Below are 19,344 nucleotides of genomic sequence, written 5' to 3'. Positions count from 1 at the left end.
TTAAGCTGCAAGTGGTAATGTGAATACCATCAAAAACTATTGTCCACAGGAAATGATAAAAACATGAGTTTTAGTCACATGAAATATATAGAATACATTAAACGCATTCTTGATTCTGATGGTGACTAATTTGGTCAGTTATAATCAAATTTTTTCTATTGTGTGTCACCAGACCAACATGGTCTGGGGAGGAGAATAAGTATCCCCAGGTGTAAAATGTTTTCCACTGAAAAGTTTTTCATTTTGAACCTAATGTTTCATTTCAGTTTACAGATGATAGTAGAATTCCAACAGGGGGTCTAATATAGTGGGTTCAAGGAATTGTCAAATTCCCACCCTGGGGGTATGGGGTTAAAATTGATAGGTGCATTATTAACCCCAGGTTCATAGATTTAAATCTATCAGTGGTTTGACATAGGGAGCCACATTTCTGTTACAGTGATGTAAAAATTATGCCTCAACTCACTTAAATAGTCCACCTACAACAACAGAACCAAGTCCTGCAATACCAGTAATCAACACGACCAGAGTTCTGATAATAAATTCAAACCCACAATCATAAGGTTAGCTCTAACACACCTGTACACCGGTGGCGCGTACTAATCAGGTACCTCGTTGGGATGGTGATCGTCATCAAAACGTATCTATCTCAATTGCACAATCGAAGGGGTTAGAGTTCAGCTTTGGTTTCTTCTTCACCTTTAGGGTTAGGTTCTTCTTACTATATACAGCTTATTTCGTTAGTCACATTTATAAGATACAAAAGAAGGGAATCAAGGGAGCTAGCAGCGGTAGCATAATCGGTAGCACACTGGACCATCACACTGGGATCCTGGGTTCGATCCCTCTTCAATACTGCACTTTTTTTTCGCCTTTTTGGTTCACCGTTATTTTTCTAAGTTCTGTAGGGTTATGAAATAGGGTGAAAAGAGTGATACCCCAATTTATAAACTGCGCAAATTCACAGATTATTATTATTATTATTGATTAGCAAAACCCATTGGGTAAATCGCTAATGTACAAAAACAAAATTTTAGTATCTATGCATTTTGCAAACGGTTCTTGAAAGAAAGTAAGTAATTCTATATTGTCAAGATATTCCATATCTAATCAAAAACAGCCAAGCTGTAAAAAAAGGTGCGGCCCCCCCAAAAGGCCATGGTGAAAAAAGATGTGAAATCCAAGGTGGCGGCCAAGAAATGGCTGTGATGGTAGGTTAATGGTTACATTTTAATAACGACAATTCAGGTGAATTTTGTGCCACTTGGTCTTGGCACCAAATTCACCTGAATTGTCGTTATTTTTTTACAGCTTGGCTGTTTTTGATTAGATATCACTTCTTTTTGTATTTGTATACTGCAAAGCCGGCCTATGGCTGGCTTTGGGGCTTTTGTAACCCATGTGTTTTTTTTTCTTTACCACAGGAAGAAGAAAAGAACTTAAAGAAGATTTGTAATAGTTCAATTATTTTTGATTTTATTAGTAATTATACAAATTATATACATATATTTATTACATGCCCATTATTTCCCACAGGATATTTTTTGCAGCTGATCTCTCTACTGGGTGACTTGAAATGTAGCTGAACTATATACAGGATGGTTTCTTTGTAGCTGAACTCTTTACAAGGTGACCTCTTCTAGCTGGTCTCTCTACAGGGTGATTTGTTTGCAGCTAAACTCTCTACATGATGGTTTCTTTGTAGCTGAACTCTCTATAAGGTGACTTCGTCTAGCTGAACTCTCTACAGGGTGATTTTTTTGTAGCTGAATTCTCTGCAGGGTGATTTGTTTGCAGCTGAACTCTCTACATGATAGTTTCTTTGTAGCTGAACTCTCTACAAGGTGACTTCGTCCAGCTGATCTCTCTACTGGGTGATTTGTTTCTAGCTGAACTCTCTACAGGTGATTTGTTTGCAGCTAAACTCTCTACATGGTGGTTTCTTTGTAGCTGAACTCCCTACATGGTGGTTTCTTTGTAGCTGAACTCTCTACAAGGTAACTTCTTCTCTACAGGGTGATTTGTTGTGGTTGAATTCTCTACAAGGTGTTTTGTTTGAGGCTGAACTCTCTACATGGCGGTTTCTTTGTAGCTGAACTCTCTACAGAGTGATTTGTTTGCAGCTGAACTCTCTACATGATGGTTTCTTTGTAACTGAACACTCTACAAGGTGACTTCTTCTAGCTGATCTTTCTACAGGGTGAATTGTTTGTAGCTGAACTATCTACAAGGTAACTTCTTCTAGCTGATCTCTCTACAGGGTGATTTGTTTGTAACTGAACTCTCTACATTATGGTTTCTTTGTAGCTGAACTCTCTACAAGGTGACTTCTTCTAGCTGATCCCTCTACAGGAAGATTTATTTGTAGCTGAACTCTCTACAGGGTGATTTCTTTGTAGCTGAAATCTCCACATGATAGTTTCTTTGTAGCTGAACTCTCTACAAGGTGACTTCTTTTAGCTGATCCCTACAGGGTGATTTGTTTGCAGCTGAACTCTTTAGGTGGTGATTTCTTTGTAGCTGAACTCTCTACAAGGTGACCTCTTCTAACTGATCTCTCTACAGGGTGATTTGTTTCTAGCTGAACTCTCTACAGGTGATTTGTTTGCAGCTAAACTCTCTACATGGTGCTTTCTTTGTAGCTGAACTCTCTACATGATGGTTTCTTTGTAGCTGAACTCTCTACAAGGTGACTTCTTCTAGCTGAACTCTCTACAGGGTGATTTCTTTGTAGCTGAACTCTTTAGGTGGTGATTTCTTTGTAGCTGAACTCCCTCCAAGGTGACCTCTTCTAGCTGATCTCTCTGCAGCGTGATTTGTTTCTAGCTGAACTCTCTACAGGTGATTTGTTTGCAGCTAAACTCTCTACATGGTGCTTTCTTTGTAGCTGAACTCTCTACATGATGGTTTCTTTGTAGCTGAACTCTCTACAAGGTAACTTCTTCTAGCTGATCCCTCTACAGGGCGATTTGCTTATTGTTGAATTCTCTACACGGTAATTTGTTTGAGGCTGAACTCTCTACATGGGTCATTCCATGTCAAATCAACAAGGAATTTAGGGTCACCTCTCGGATTTTGACGAAACTTGGTGTGTTTGTAGTACCTGTGGTGCTTATCACTCATGCAAATTTTTAGCTCCATACATTCCATAATTTCTTATTTACGACCACAGATATTTTGAATATTTCATGAAAATTTGGTCCATCTCTAGTTATAAAATTGAATGCAACTTTGTACTGTGTAAATATTTTTAAACACAATTTTCGCTGATGGAAGACTGTTGATTGACCTTTCCAGTGATCCCTAAATTATGGGATATCTACTTAATTATGGTTCAAAAGTACTTCATTGAAAACTTTAATCCTTTATATTTTGAAAAATGCTGCTTGAAATTTTTCAAATTCTTTTGTGAATAATAATTGGGTCATAGTCTATATTTGATAAAATTTTTGTGGTGGGACCACAATGGGTTCAAGAGATATAATGAATTATGTTGTGGTATGTAGTGGAATTTGCAGTCTATTATTGCTGTATTAGAGTGTATACCTCCAATAACCACTCACAACAAGGCTATGCCAAGTTTATCTTACAGAGTGAAGGTGTCTAGGTACATTGCAACCTGTATTAGTGACCACCTGTATTGAAAGGCCATTTATGTGCTGCAGTTAAGTTATACGTCTTTAATGTATAGCACCACAGCATCAACCCTTCTAGCTATCCAAAAATGGTCCTTATTAGACAAGCTGACTATAAATTACAGATCTGACCACCATGTGTCCATAAACATCATGTAAATGTTGTACCATCTCTTCACAAGTACCTTCTTTATTAAGTTGAATCCCACTGTAGTGGACTTAGCCATATTTAAGTTCTGTATGTGGCTGCATATATACATACAACAGAACTCCTCAGAAGGGATACCTGGATACCTTGATAACCAGGACACCTGTTTATACACTGTACTCCCACTCTAGCGGTGCACATACATTTAGACCAAGATACTTCTGTGGCTTCTGTAATATGAGCACTTTATTATGGGAGGGGTTTTACCATATACATGCATTAATTGTACCTCAATGTATGAAATTAATTACTACATTACTTTATATTCACGACCACTTTTAAGATCAAGTCATAAATTCATACAAATACTCATGTAGGAAATAAACATGTTGACCACATATTTAACATTTAACTGTACTGATCTTCAAAACGTGAACACAAAATATTTGACAAACCATTAATTTTAGTAATTACAGTACTATAAATCACGCATTGAGGTGCAAGCAAATGTTAATAATATAAAAACTCTTGGTACAAGTAATGCATCTACTGTATATAGTGTAACTCTTCTATTCCCTAGACCATTGATGAAGTGTTCATTGTTGAGAAACCACAGACTTATCTTGGGTCCAAAATGTACGCACAATTATAAAGTGAGATCATGAGGCTATCAAGGTACCCAGATATCCTTTTTGAGGAGGACTATTGTACCTATACAGGGGCGGATCTAGGATTTATAAAAGGGGGGGCTAACTCAAGGTACTAATCTCTTGGGTAGAGGTGTGCGAAGCACACTTTCTAGCATGTAAAGCATGCTGGAACTAGGGGGGTCTGGGGGCATGCCCCCCCAGGAAAATTTTGAAAAATAAATGCTAAAACACTGCAATTTGGAGACATTTCCACATAAAATTCATAATATTTTCTGCCTGTAGATATTTTATATACTGCCTTTAGATTATAGGTATGGCTCTCTGAAGCATTTTGCTAATGGAAAAGTTTGGGTAGGTACAGACAACCAAGTACATGATGCACCCCTCTCACAATTGCACAACACTGAATAGGTGCATGTTAGAATAATGTTGAAAGTGAAAAATTTTGAAATTTGAACAATACAAGATTGAATCTGAGAGCATTTTCAATGGAAATTGTGAACCTGAATTAAGTATTGTCATACATATTAACTACAAAAGTAGATGAATGAAGCCCTTTAAACAGACCATTTCATTGCATGTATAGGTGCTGGCAGATTTGGAAAAATTCCATAACAGAACCAACTACATGTTTCCGGTGAATGTTCTATTAGAGTAGTTAGCTGACTGCTCTATTAGAGTATCTTGATCTTGTAAACTTCCAATGCTGATCCGGGTCCTTGTTGCATAAACTTTAGCATAAATCCACTGATAATACCTTGGAAAGATGTTTATAAGGTGATTTTATGAGTATTTGTATTATTAGTGATCCTAAGACAAAATTTCATTATAATACTCAGCATATTGATCAAGTAAAGCCTAAATATGAAGGGGGGGGCTTCAGCCCCCAAAGTCCCTCCCCTGGATCCGCCCCTGCTATACAGCCATATATGTAACTTGAATAGTGTAGAGTGGGGATATGTATGTAAGTGCAGTATGGCAAGATTTTGCTTAATACATAAGGTATAACTGAAGAAATGGTACAACATTAATGTGTTTATGGATGCATGATGATCTCATTTATAGTCAACCTATCTAATAAGGACCATTTTTGGATTTGCTAGAAAAGATTGATGCTTTGGTGCTATACGTTAAGATCCAATTAAAGTATAAATTAGCTGCAGCTTATACAGCGTACAAAATATAGATGGTCTTTCAATACAGGTGGTCACTAATACAGGTTGCAATGTACCTAGACACCTTCACTCTGTAAGACAAACTTGGCATGGCCTTGTTGCGAGTGGTTATTGGAGGTGTACACTCTAATACAGCAATAATAGACTGCAAATTTCACCGCATACCACAACATAATTCATTATATCTCTTGAACCCATTGTGGTCCCACCACAAAAATTTTATCAAACATAGACAATGACCCAATCATCATTCACAAAAGAATTTGAAAAATTTCAAGCAGCATTTTTCAAAATATAAAGGATTAAAATTTTCAATTAAGTACTTTTGAACCATAATTAAGTAGATATCCCATACTTTAGGGATCACTGGAAAGGTCAATCAACAGTCTTCCATCAGTGAAAATTGTGTTTAAAAATATTTACACAGTACAAAGTTGCAGCTGATTTTGTAACTAGAGATGGCCCAAATTTTCATGAAATATTCAAAAATATTTGTGGCCATAAATCAGAAATTATGGAATGCATGGAGCTAAAAATTTTTATGAGTGATAAGCACCACAGGTACTACAAACACACCAAGTTTCGTCAAAATCCGAGAGGTGACCCTAAATTCCTTGTTGATTTGACATGGAATGACCCACATGGCAGTTTCTTTGTAGTTGAACTCTCTACAAGGTGACTTTTTCTAGCTGAACTCTATACAGAGTAATTTGTTTGCAGCTGAACTCTCTACATGATGGTTTCTTTGTAGCTGAACTCTCTATAAGGTGACCTCTTCTATAGCTGAACTCTTTACATGGTGTCTAGTTTCTACGTGATCTCTCTACAGGGTGATTTGTTTGCAGCTGAAATCTCTACAGGGTGATTTGCTTGTATAGCTGAACTTCTTACATTGTGTCTAGTTTCTAGCTGATCTCCACAGTGTGATTTGTTTGTAGCTGATCTCTCTACAAGTTGATTTGTGGGTAGCTGATCTCTCTGCAGGTTGATTTGTTTGTAACTGATCTCTCTACAGGGCAATTTGTTTGTAGCTGAACTCTCTATAAGGTGATTTGATCTCGATTTGTTTGTAGCTGAACTCTCTAAAGGGTGATTTGCTTGCAGCTGAACTCCTTACATTGTGTCTAGTTCCTAGATGATCTCTCTACAGGGTGATTTGTTTGTAGTTGATCTCTCTGCACATTGGTTTGTTTGTAGCTGAACTCTCTACAAGTTGATTTGTGTGTAGCTGATCTCTCTACAAGTTGATTTGTTTGTAATCGATCTCTCTACAGGGTAATTTGTTTGTAGCTGAACTGTCTATAAGGTGATATGTTTGTAGCTGATCTCTCTGCAGGTTGATTTGTTTTAGCTGAACTCTCTACAGGGTGATTTGTTTCTAGCTGATCTCTCTACAAGTTGATCTGTGTGTAGCTGATCTCTCTGCAAGTTGATTTGTTTGTAGTCGATCTCTCTACAGGGTAACTTGTTTGTAGCTGAACTGTCTATAAGGTGATAGGTTTGTAGCTGATCTCTCTGCAGGTTGATTTGTTTTAGCTGAACTCTCTACAGGGTGATTTTTTTCTAGCTTATCTCTCTACAGGTTGATTTGTGTGTAACTGATCTCTCTACAAGCTGATTTGTTTGTAGCTGATCTCTCTGCAGGTTGATTTGTTTCTAGCTGATCTCTCTACAAGTTGATTTGTTTGTTGCTGATCACTCTAAAGATTGATTTGTTTGTAGCTGATCTCTCTACAGGATAATTTGTTTGTAGCTGAACTCTCTGCACAGTGATTTGTGTGTAGCTGAATTCTCTAGAGAGTGATTTAATTGTAGGCGAACTCTCTACAGGGTGCATGACTTGTTTATAGCTGAACTCTCTTCAGTGTGACTTGTAATGTTCTGAATCTCTACAGTGATATAATTGTAGCTTAGCTCTCCACAGGGTGACTTGCTTCTTGCTGAACTGTCTATAAGATTAACTTTTTGCAGCTGAAGTCCCTACAGATTAACTTGTAATGTAATAGAATTCTATAATGGAGTAAATACATTAGCTGAATGCTCTATTAGGGTGAATGTTCTATTAGAGTATCTCGATCTCGCATTTGCTACACAGAGTTGGCTTTCGAATCATAACTCAGTGGTTTGTAATCCAATTCTTCTATACTACTGCAAGGACTTTCTATGAAGATTATTCCAGCTATACACCGATTTTCAGCTCATTGCTCTTAGCGGTTTGCCTAGTAGGCGTGAAAACTAATATTTTTTTATTCATAAAAATCGATCGCGTAATTATGACACAGGTTGGGTTTTGTGTCATATCTCCGTGGTCTTAATCTCGATTCCTTTCAAACTACCAAAAGGCACTCCTACGATGGTTACTTCATCTACATAGCAATTTTCAGCTCATTCCATGAAGCGGTTTACCCTGTAGGCGTGACAACAAATCGATCTTGTTTTACGCGAATAATTGGTCGTAACTCCTGAATCATTCATCGGATTTGCACCAAATTTGATGCTAGGATGCGCCTTGGGCTCCCTTTCTGTGTGCCAAATTTCAAGGCGATCGGAGCACGCGTTTGCGTTTTATAGCAATTTTTGCAAGTGTGCGAAAAGACGAAGAAGAAGAAAAAAAAAACGAAGAAAAAAAAACGAAACTTTGGCCGCTCATATCTCGGAAATGGCTTTAGTGATTTCCTTCACATTTGGAATGTAGACTCCCCTAGCTGGCGGGCAACTCTGCAGCAAATTTGGTTTCAATCGGATAAGCCATCACCGAGATACAAAAGTGTGAAAATGACGTTTTCTTTCTTCCTGTCAATATACTCACGGTGTGGCGCGCCGGCTTCTTGGGCCGCACGACACACTATCGTGTGTCTTGATCCAGTCTGGTATTGATCTTGGTAAGAAAGAGTTACTATATCGATTTGTTCTAGCATACAACTGTAACAGATTGCGCCTAACATATTTATGTGACGCTTAGAGCGCGTCCAACCTCCTCTGGGTCTATAGCCATGCAGATGTTTTGAGAGTGTGTGGAGAAACTACGGCCTTGTTACATGGAAAAAAACCTCGAGACTACCATTTCCTACCCATACTAAGAAATTCTCTTCTACATGGTTTTATTGAAACAGGAAATGAGATGAATCGAAATAAGCCCTACTGTCACAGTAGAGCAGATATGGTAGTTATAAAAGAAATCATAAGTCAATTTAGTGATGATTTTTTAAGTAAATACTCTTTGTCCACACCAGTGGAGGTGTTATGGAATGAATTCAAACAAATGTGCTTCAAGTGCTTAGCTCAAGTACCATCTAAGTTTTCTTCCACTAATACAAAGCAACCATGGGTGACCTCTCACATTAAGCGCTTATCTCGTAAAAAACAACGACTTTACAACTTAGCCAGGTGCTCAAATTGTAATCATCACTGGGATACTTATCATAGTTTTAAACACAAAGTTCAACAGGAATGCCGTAAAGCTTACAATGATTATATTGAAGGGCTAGTTGATTCAAATGGTTCTGTGTCAAAAAAGCTTTGGACTTACATCAAGAGTCAAAAGAAAGACCACTGTGGTGTGGCACCATTAAAGGTTAATGATGTTGTAATCAATGATAGCTTAGTTAAAGCACAAACACTCAATGAGTACTTTACATCAGTATTTACTCCAATTACAACAGAGACTCCTCCAGAGTTACATGTCCAATCTGCACCGGACATAAACCCTATCATAGTTGACACTAATGGTGTTTCTGAGCTGCTGCAATCTTTGGATATCCATAAAGCTTGTGGACCTGATGGAATACCAGCCCGTCTACTGAAAGAAACTAGAGAAATTATTTCTCCCTCCTTAGCCTTCATTTTTCAAGCCTCATTACAACAATGTTCGCTACCTTTAGATTGGAAAAGGGCAAATATTGTACCACTCTTTAAAAAGGGTGATCGTTCTCTTCCTAGCAATTATAGGCCTGTTTCATTAACATGTATCTGTTCAAAACTGTTAGAGCACATCGTTTATTCACATATTTACTCCCATTTTGCTAAATATAATCTTCTGTGTGATCAACAACATGGGTTTAGACAAGGTCGCTCATGTGAAACTCAGCTACTATTGACAATCAATGACTTTGCCGAAAGTTTAAATAACAATGATCAAACCGATGTCGTACTACTAGATTTTTCAAAGGCATTTGACAAAGTGTCCCATCAACACCTGTTCCATAAACTCCACCATTACGGTATCCGAGGTAATTTACTTGACTGGATTAAAGACTTTGTACTGCAGAGATCTCAGTGTGTGGTGGTTGAAGGTCAACAGAGCCACTTAACAGCAGTTACCTCTGGTGTTCCTCAAGGTACTGTCCTTGCTCCACTTTTGTTTCTCTGTTTCATAAATGATTTACCAAATAACATATCATCCAAAATCAAGTTATACGCTGACGATGTATTACTTTATGCCACCATTCGCACAGAACAGGACTGCAATCAGTTGCAGAAGGATTTAGATGTACTGGGAAAATGGGCAGACAATTGGAAAATCAGTGGTGTTTAACCCACAAAAATGCGAATTTCTTAGGATAGCTAACAAGAAACACACAATACTAGCTCAGTATAATGTTCAAAATAAACCAATCAAGGAAGTCAACCATGCCAAATACTTGGGTGTAACAATAAGCCAAAATCTATCCTGGTCAGAACACATAAAACAAATAACTTCCAAGGCTAACAGAACTAAAGGTTTTCTTCAGCGTAACCTCCACAATTGTACACCAACAATTAAGGACAGGTTGTACAAAGCAATGGTTAAGCCAATTATAGAGTATGCAGCTGTTGTCTGGGCACCTCATACTAAGAGGGATATTGATATGATTGAGAGAACACAACGACAAGCAGCTAGATTTGTGACCAGCAACTACTCCCGTTACGCTAGTGTCACGCAAATGCTTACAGACCTTAATTGGCCTACACTTGCACGATGCAGAGATGAACTGAAAGCCATAATGATGTTTAAAATAATTAACCACCTTGTTGACATCCCAGTAAATCCGTTTCTGACATCCATATCCACTGTACATAGTACCAGAGGTCATAATATGAGATTTATGCAACCAATGACACGGATTGATTCTTATATGTACTCCTTTTTCCCTTCGGCAATCAAAATCTGGAATGATCTACCCCAAAATGTGATTGACTCCAATGATATTGATCAGTTCAAACAAAAACTAGCTATTATTTAATTTGTATACTTGTATGTATGTTGTGACCTGTGCACTATACTCTAATAGAGGTCTGCACAGTATTACCAATAATAATAATAATAATGCTATAATTGTAGTAACGTGACAATGAACAGACTTTATTACTTAATGAGTGTTGATGTAATTGTACGGTTGTATGACGTCATTAAGTAGCTACACTTTTATACTTGTAAGATTGTGTTGTAAGTCAGTTGCTATATGTGTTGAGTTAAGTTATTAAAAGTATATAGCTATTTATTAAGCGTGCATGTTTTGAACTAGCTTTAGGCTCCGGCTAGAAGATACAATAATTGGCGACGAGGATTAAACTTTATAAACAATACTGAAGATTCTCAACACACTGAAGTCAATAATATGGCTACTTATGGAACGCCCAGTAGCTTATGCCTCCCACACCTTAACACCTGCTGAGAAGAACTACAGCCAGCTTGAGAAAGAAGCCCTAGGTGTGGTTTTGTTGTCAAGAAGTTCCACAACTACTTGTTTGGGAGACACTTCATAATTGAGTCAGATCATCGCCCTTTGTCCTACTTGTTCAATAGTTCAAAGACAATTTCTCCTACAGCTTCCTCAAGAATTACAAGATGGACATAGACCTTGGAAATGCTGATGCACTAAGTCGATTACCACAACCTCAGACTACAGATGCGGATTGCCAGCCAGCAGAACTAATTCACCTATTACAACATCTGTCATCAACAAGAATCAATGCTGCTAGCATCAGAAGATGGACAGATACACATCCAGTATTGTCAAAAATCCGTCAGTTCATCCTACAAGGGTGGCCAAATAACCAGCTTGATGAGGAATTTCAACCCTACAGCAAACGAAAGACTGAGCTGTCCGTGCTTGATGGTTGCATTCTATGGGGAACCAGAGTTGTTGTTCCACCACAGGGCAGACAATCTGTTTTACAAGAGCTTCATGACACTCACCTTGGTGCCAACAAAATGAAATCACTTGCAAGAGCTTATATCTGGTGGCCTAAGATGGACACAGAAATTGAGAACCTTGCAAAGTCATGCCTCACCTGTCAGAAGACCAGTTCATCACCAGCCAGAAGACCAGTTCATCACCAGCCAAAGCTCCACTACATCCTTGGAATGGCCAGCACTTCCTTGGAGTAGACTACATTTAGATTTTGCTGGACCCTTCCTTGGTCATATGTTCCTAGTACTAGTTGACGCCCACTCAAAATGGCTTGATGTTCAGCTAATGCAATCAATCACATCTGAAAACACCATCTCAAAAGCTTAAAGATATTTTTGCAATTCATGGATTACCTCAGAAAATTGTCACCGACAATGGACCATCCTTTACCAGCTCAACCTTCAAGGCCTTCATGGAGAGAAATGGTATCAAACACATTTGTTCTGCTCCTTACCATCCTTCAACTAATGGCTTAGCGGAGAGGGCAGTCCAGACATTCAAACAGAGTTTACGACAGATCCAGGGCACTTCAATTAAAGAGAAACTGAACAAGTTTTTGTTTAAATATTGTATAACACCACACACTGTCACAGGAGTGGCCCCAGCAGAATTACTCATGGGAAGACGTCTCCGATCCCACTTAGATTTATTGAAGCCAGACTTAACTGAGACAATTCAAAGCGAGCAATTAAAACAAAAATTGTCACGTGATAGTGAGAAGTCTTTTAGAAGATTCAGTGAAGGTGACCCAGTTTGCATTGAAGATTTCAGTCATGCCAAGTCAAAATGGGTTTCAGGAACTATTCAAAAGCCAACAAGCCCAGTGTTATACAGTGTAATTTTGTCTGATGGGAAAATAGTAAGGAGACATATTGATAACATCAAGGCTAGATACAATGCTACAACCAATGAAACTAATGGATCAGAGTTTGACTTAGCTTTTCAATCAGAGCCAGAACCAACTGAAAATACACAGCATTCTAGTATTCCTGATCAGTTAACCACATCTGATGACACTACTGAAACAACTACAATGTCAACATCAAGACCATCACAAATTAGAAAACCTCCTGCTAGATATGATGACTTTGTTGCTACTGATGAAGCCTCAGAACTTGAAGGAGGAAATGTAGTAACGTGACAATGAACAGACTTTATTACTTAATGAGTGTTGATGTAATTGTATGCTTGTATGACATCATTAAGTAGCTACACTATTTATACTTGTAAGATTGTGTTGTAAGTCAGTTGCTATATGTGTTAAGTTATTAAAAGTATATAGCTATTAAGCGTGCAAGTTTAGAACTAGCTTTAGGCTCCGGCTAGAAGATACAATAATAATATATACATGTACTTTAATTGATACTTGTTTATGCATCAAGCAAGATTCCAGGTGGTAGTTTTCTCTGTGCAGTGCTTAGCAATTAGACATTATAAACGTCTACTCCAAAGAATCTGGGGACTCTACAATAACCTCTATCAAAATGATGTCACAAACAAAATGGCTGCTAGGACTTCTTGGCTGAAATATGACCAATCAAAAATTTTCTCCATAGGCATCTGTATTAATCCCCTTCCCCACTATTGGACACCATTTTAGGTTTGTGATGTCATTTTGGATAGAGGTCATAGAAAAGTTTTGTGCCTGGGTAAATGAGTATTGATTGGCCCTTGACCACTTTCCACAGTTGGCTTCAGCTAGGTCACCTTATCATTACAAACTAGTTTATGGTTGGCTGTAGGACCAAGCCTTTAAGAGAGGATGAAGGGTGCACCAGGATGAAGCCAACTGTGGCTATCCACATCTCTTATGAAATGGTCATGGGCCAGTCAACGTTAACATACCCAGGCGCAGAACTTTCTATTGTAGAGTAAACTTGGTTTAAAACAGGTGTCAATTAAAAGTGCATGCAGCGCTACTGTGCATAATATGGCAGGGGCGTATCTAGACCAATTGTGATGCCCGGGCAAACCACTAACCTTGCAAGCAACTAAGTGAGCAACCTGTGGGATGTTCATACGTACACTCATTAAAAATTGTTTTTATTGCAAAGCATGGCTAGCTATTCTGTATAGCTGCTAACTCTATCTGTATGGTGCATGAACATAAACATTTATACAGCCTATCTAGCTAATCGCTACTGCATGATAGTAACCATTAGGGAAAGCACATTAGCATACCGTAAATTATCGCGTAATCTATATCACTTGATTAGTCTGGTCTTCCTGGCCACGAGGTAATGATGAAATGCCTCGCGGAATACAGTACGGATGTTCATACGACTGGTTAGTCTTTTATTTAGTCTATAGAGATTAGAATGGTAGTGAAGGGACACTTTCCTGAGCCTGTTTCGTCTCGAAGTTAGAGAACTTACTCGCTTTAATGTCACATCGGGTAGTAAAAGTTAGGTTAGGGTTAGGGTAAGAGTTAGGCAATCATTTATAATCTGCTAGGTTAGGGTTAGGCAATCATTTCTATTCTGTTAGGATTAGGGAACTGGATACGGGTAGTAATATTAGGTTAGGGTTAGGAAGTAGTTTTAAAATATATGTACGAGGTTAGGGTTAGGCAGCCATTCAGAACTCAATAGTGTTTGACTTTTATAGCTAGAATTAGGAAGTATTATACAAGTAGTCACAGTAGCGAAGCGGTAGTGCATGTGGCTTGAAACCGAGCGGTCGGAGGTTCGATTCCCGCTGTAGTAAACTTTTTTATTTTTCACTCGAGACTTTTCAGTTTTTTTCTAAGTTCAGTACAGTCTGAAAACGTTTTCAAGACGTTGTTTATAGATACCCACCATCGATTTCAGCTAGGAGGGGTATAAAAATGATGCACTGAAATTCACACTTGATGTGGCCTTGGAGCTGCAAGTCCCGGAGTGAACGCACCCGGACGATGACGTATCACACAACGTGTGTTTGTGTGACGTCATAAGGTCACGTGAGCTTTAATTTCACGGAGTGCTAATGTGCTCTCCCTAACGCCTAGTCTGCATGATTGCTACCTAATCGATTGTGTAGTAGTAGTAATCACGTGCAGCGCCACAACACACTTAAGCGATCTTGTGTGATAAGTCCTCCTCCAGTCCTCCATTGAAGATGTGACTCACTAAACATGACAATTCATCCAATGAATGGCTCTGCTTCAGTGAACCCAGGTCTACAAAGAATGGCGGCAAAACTGGCAAAAATCCTGGTGATCTCCCACCACTGCGACTAATACAATTGTGTTTTAATAATAGCTCACATCACATATCACACTCCACTCCTAAATCGTACAACACTGACTCCACACCTCGCTCCACACTGTTCCCCTTGTGTCGCGTTGTATCTAAATAAATTCGGGCTCTATTAGAGGACTCTGTTTAGGCCACTCCAAATAAATTCTCTGTTTCCCGTCCACCGCCCGCATCTGGTTACTGTCAGCTCTAAATATTCCATTATTCCGTATTCTTCTATTATTTTCCGATTATTCTTGCAAACTGACAGGCTTAGTAAAGCTCACGTGTCAGCAGTGCTATCAAGTCAGTACAAACTTCACGTTTGTGTTATTTTTGCAATTTAAAAAGGAAGGACAAGCTTAAGCATGCTTTTATGCAGCTTTTTATATGGTTGTGCTAGGAAAATACAGGGAAAAGCTGCCATTCTTATAATGAAGGAATGGAAATGGACCGCCCGCCCGCATGCAAATATGCTTGAGTCCAGGACGGGAAACAGAGAATTTATTTGGAATGGCCTTAGAGCAATATCACAGACCTCGCACCAACTACAGTAACAGCCAACTGTGAACACTCACACGTCACGTGGAGAACACATGGCGCCATTTTCTGATTTTAACTAAACGCGCAGCGCTAATTGTTTCATATCGCGGCGCACCCCTTTTTAGAGAGGGTGCAAGTGTCGATGGCAGGCAGAAGCTGTTGGAAAAATGGCGTAGAATTAATGGTAACGGTGATGGGGAGGATTTATGTGCTAAACGCGATATTTTGAGCGGCTGCGTGACCCAACTATTTTCTGATGCCTGGGCAAAGTGAAGTGATGCCCGGGCAAATGCCCGGGTATGCCTAGTCTCGCGTGGCCAGACCGCTTTTTCCGTATATTTATTAATACTTTACAGAACTGTACAGATCAATAAACAAAATTAAACAATATTTAAGAGCTTATAACAATTAAATTACAGAACTGAAGGTCTACCAGTGTCTTATTATTATTATTGGTAATACTGTGCAGACCTCTATTAGAGTATAGTGCACAGGTCACAACATACATACAAGTATACAAATTTAATAATTGCTAGTTTTTGTTTGAACTGATCAATATCATTGGAGTCAATCACATTTTGGGGTAGATCATTCCAGATTTTGATTGCCGAAGGGAAAAAGGAGTACATATAAGAATCAATCCGTGTCATTGGTTGCATAAATCTCATATTATGACCTCTGGTACTATGTACAGTGGATATGGATGTCAGAAACGGATTTACTGGGATGTCAACAAGGTGGTTAATTATTTTAAACATCATTATGGCTTTCAGTTCATCTCTGCATCGTGCAAGTGTAGGCCAATTAAGGTCTGTAAGCATTTGCGTGACACTAGCGTAACGGGAGTAGTTGCTGGTCACAAATCTAGCTGCTTGTCGTTGTGTTCTCTCAATCATATCAATATCCCTCTTAGTATGAGGTGCCCAGACAACAGCTGCATACTCTATAATTGGCTTAACCATTGCTTTGTACAACCTGTCCTTAATTGTTGGTGTACAATTGTGGAGGTTACGCTGAAGAAAACCTTTAGTTCTGTTAGCCTTGGAAGTTATTTGTTTTATGTGTTCTGACCAGGATAGATTTTGGCTTATTGTTACACCCAAGTATTTGGCATGGTTGACTTCCTTGATTGGTTTATTTTGAACATTATACTGAGCTAGTATTGTGTGTTTCTTGTTAGCTATCCTAAGAAATTCGCATTTTTGTGGGTTAAACACCACTGATTTTCCAATTGTCTGCCCATTTTCCCAGTACATCTAAATCCTTCTGCAACTGATTGCAGTCCTGTTCTGTGCGAATGGTGGCATAAAGTAATACATCGTCAGCGTATAACTTGATTTTGGATGATATGTTATTTGGTAAATCATTTATGAAACAGAGAAACAAAAGTGGAGCAAGGACAGTACCTTGAGGAACACCAGAGGTAACTGCTGTTAAGTGGCTCTGTTGACCTTCAACCACCACACACTGAGATCTCTGCAGTACAAAGTCTTTAATCCAGTCAAGTAAATTACCTCGGATACCGTAATGGTGGAGTTTATGGAACAGGTGTTGATGGGACACTTTGTCAAATGCCTTTGAAAAATCTAGTAGTACGACATCGGTTTGATCATTGTTATTTAAACTTTCGGCAAAGTCATTGATTGTCAATAGTAGCTGAGTTTCACATGAGCGACCTTGTCTAAACCCATGTTGTTGATCACACAGAAGATTATATTTAGCAAAATGGGAGTAAATATGTGAATAAACGATGTGCTCTAACAGTTTTGAACAGATACATGTTAATGAAACAGGCCTATAATTGCTAGGAAGAGAACGATCACCCTTTTTAAAGAGTGGTACAATATTTGCCCTTTTCCAATCTAAAGGTAGCGAACATTGTTGTAATGAGGCTTGAAAAATGAAGGCTAAGGAGGGAGAAATAATTTCTCTAGTTTCTTTCAGTAGACGGGCTGGTATTCCATCAGGTCCACAAGCTTTATGGATATCCAAAGATTGCAGCAGCTCAGAAACACCATTAGTGTCAACTATGATAGGGTTTATGTCCGGTGCAGATTGGACATGTAACTCTGGAGGAGTCTCTGTTGTAATTGGAGTAAATACTGATGTAAAGTACTCATTGAGTGTTTGTGCTTTAACTAAGCTATCATTGATTACAACATCATTAACCTTTAATGGTGCCACACCACAGTGGTCTTTCTTTTGACTCTTGATGTAAGTCCAAAGCTTTTTTGACACAGAACCGTCTTGCACTGGTAGCCATAATTAATTACTTATACAAATTACAATAAGCTATATAATTACAAATAATAATTACAAGGGTAGCTATAAAGAGTACAAGTTAAAGAATAAAATAGTTTGTAGGAGCTGGAATGTTTAAACATTGGAACAGGGGCAACGGAAATAAAAAGTACATAGGTTATTACTGTCAAAATTGTTAACAAAATGATTCCAAAAATAATTCTTGAGTTTGAATTTGATAGTTAGGAGGGTTTGGGATAGGTCAATTAATGGTAGAAGTAGGAATTCATTACACTGTTTTTAGATGCTATCATGTGGGTGGGGAAAAAAGGGTCAGGTGCAACTCCAATAGCTGTTTACTTCTGAGCCGTCCCCACATTCCGGGGACGCTAATTGAATAACATTGGTCACAAAGGAGGTGCCATGACGTCAGTAAAACTATGAAGTATTCCCACACTCCTGCTCCGGTTGTGAAACTTGTTACACGATGAGGATTAACTTTCAAGACGCTATAAAAGAGACGTCGGAGCAAATTAAGATTCGCTTAAAGGATAAACAGACCTCTAGTTAACTTACTGACGTCATGGCACCTCCTTTGTGACCAATGTTATTCAATTAGCGTCCCCGGAATGTGGGGACGGCTCAGAAGTAAACAGCTATTGGAGTTGCACCAGACCCTTTTTTCCCCACCCAATATACGGAAAAAAGCGGTCTGGCCACGCGAGACTAGGGTATGCCCGGGTGTATAGCTACGCCACTGAATGTTCTGAATCTCTAGTGATATATTTGTAGCTTAACTCTCCACAGGGTGACTTGCTTCTTGCTGAACTGTCTATAAGATTAACTGTTTGCAGCTGAACTCCCTACAGAATAACTTGCAATGTAATAGAATTCTATAATGGAGTAAATAAATTAGCTGAATGCTCTATTAGGGTGACTGTTCTATTAGAGTATCTCGATCTCGAATTTGCTACACGGAGTTGGCTTTCGGATCATAACTCAATGGTTTGTAACCCAATTCTTCTATACTATTGCAAGGACTTTCTATGATGATTATTCCAGCTATACACCGATTTTCAGCTCATTGCTCTAAGCGGTTTGCCTAGTAGGCGTAAAAATTAATACTTTTTTATTCATAAAAATCGATCGCGTAATTGTGACACAGGTTGGGTTTTGTGTTATATCTCCGTGGTCTTTATCTCGATTCCTTTCAAACCACCAAAAGGCACTCCTACGATGGTTACTCCATCTACATAGCAATTTTCAACTCATTCTATGAAGCGGTTTAGGGGGCATCTCCAAACTGATTTTGGTACGCTTAACGTCATAATGACGCTAACTTCAGATCCCCCTCCCCCCTCCTTAACGTCACACTATGAAAACAATGCATTGGCAATAGAAGCACAAAACGTTATATTCTTTACCTGAAAACATAGTATAGCTGCTTAATCACATCACTTTCTCTGTTCTATAGCTGTTTACACTATAACTGCTTTAGTAAAAATTAATAACGTCATGGGCTGAACCCCCCTCCCCCCTAACGTCATTATGACGTTAAGCG

Source organism: Dysidea avara, chromosome 10, assembly GCF_963678975.1.
Source record: "Dysidea avara chromosome 10, odDysAvar1.4, whole genome shotgun sequence".
Taxonomy (NCBI): Eukaryota; Metazoa; Porifera; class Demospongiae; order Dictyoceratida; family Dysideidae; genus Dysidea; species Dysidea avara.
Note: the sequence above shows the minus strand (reverse complement) of the source record.